The following is a 1,359-nucleotide window of genomic DNA, read 5'->3' as shown; positions in this document are numbered from 1 at the left end:
TATATAACTCTCTGCTTAAACTTAGTAACAGTGTGAGTACTCATTCAAATTTTTCATTGGAACAAATATATTCTCAAAACTATAATAAATGAAAAAATTAAATACGATCGAATGAATAATGAATAGACGAAAAATATACCTAAAATTCTACATTTTATAAAAAAAACAAAAAAAGCAACGATCGCATTACTTATCGAGGTGAATCCTGATCCAACAAACCCAAACTTACTAGCAAAACTCCTTCCTGTAATCTTTGTAGGGATGCAGAGGTTAACACGGTCCCTAGAACAGCAAAGATTGCACTAACATTCCTTCCCCGTTCCCACCTGATTGCAAGGACGTGGCCGGCGCAGTTATTGATCATTACTATGTCGAATCACTGAATTTTGCACAGTGAGAATGATCGGTAAATCCCAACCACATTCATTTGATTCATTGTGCAATTTCACTGGTTCTGGTCAATCACTGAGTGCAACCATTGATATGTGCAATCAGTCTAAGCTAAGCTAAGCTAAGCTGGCAGCAATTTAAAGAGTCTTACGCAAATTCGTTTTTTAATAATAATTATCCTGTACCCAAGTAACCACGAAGCTTTATATCAATTCAATTGTAATGCTTTATAGTGCGCTACAAAGCATATCATATAATGTGTTATTTTCTTACATGTACAATAAATGCAGTAATAAAGTGGAAAAGGGCCCCACTATTGTCAAATTAAAGTTGCATTATAATAGCAATTGCTAAAGCACCATTACGGCATGAATTAAACATCGCTTCGCCTGCATTATCGACATATCGTTATTTTTAGCCTGTTTGCGAAAAAAATATAAAAACATCAATTCGGCCGGCGTGTCAAAAGACAAAAATAAATATATTTCATATTTATTTTTTAAGTCCGCTGGTTCTAGCAGCTTCTCAAGCTATGCGTTACTTCATTATTTACGACGAATGGATTTTTTTTGCATTTCAAATGTTACCTTTAATGAGACTTGAACCTGATGGGTGCGTGTATCCCTGCATGGTTCATTTGCTGGCGCCTTTGATATCTTAACCACAGCTGTTATAGATGAGTGGGTTGTAATTAGTCGTACTTAAATCGTCGTTCGTAGTTGATTTTAGAATTCAATTGGTTGAAAAAAGACAGCAGCAGTTAGGTGAAACAGAGTATGAGTAGTGGCCGTAAATAAGCAAAAACGAAGTCAGGTATAAGCATTTTATTAACATTTACGGTACGTTTTAAAGATTTGTCCTAAAGCTTGTAAGCAACATATTGTAACATTATATACGCAAATAGTGTTTTTAATAATGCTAATTTACGATAATGCTTAAACGCATTAGCAATGTTTATACAAAAGTTTC

The sequence above is a fragment of the Sabethes cyaneus genome, chromosome 1 (genome assembly GCF_943734655.1).
Source record: "Sabethes cyaneus chromosome 1, idSabCyanKW18_F2, whole genome shotgun sequence".
Classification (NCBI taxonomy): Eukaryota; Metazoa; Arthropoda; class Insecta; order Diptera; family Culicidae; genus Sabethes; species Sabethes cyaneus.
Note: the sequence above shows the minus strand (reverse complement) of the source record.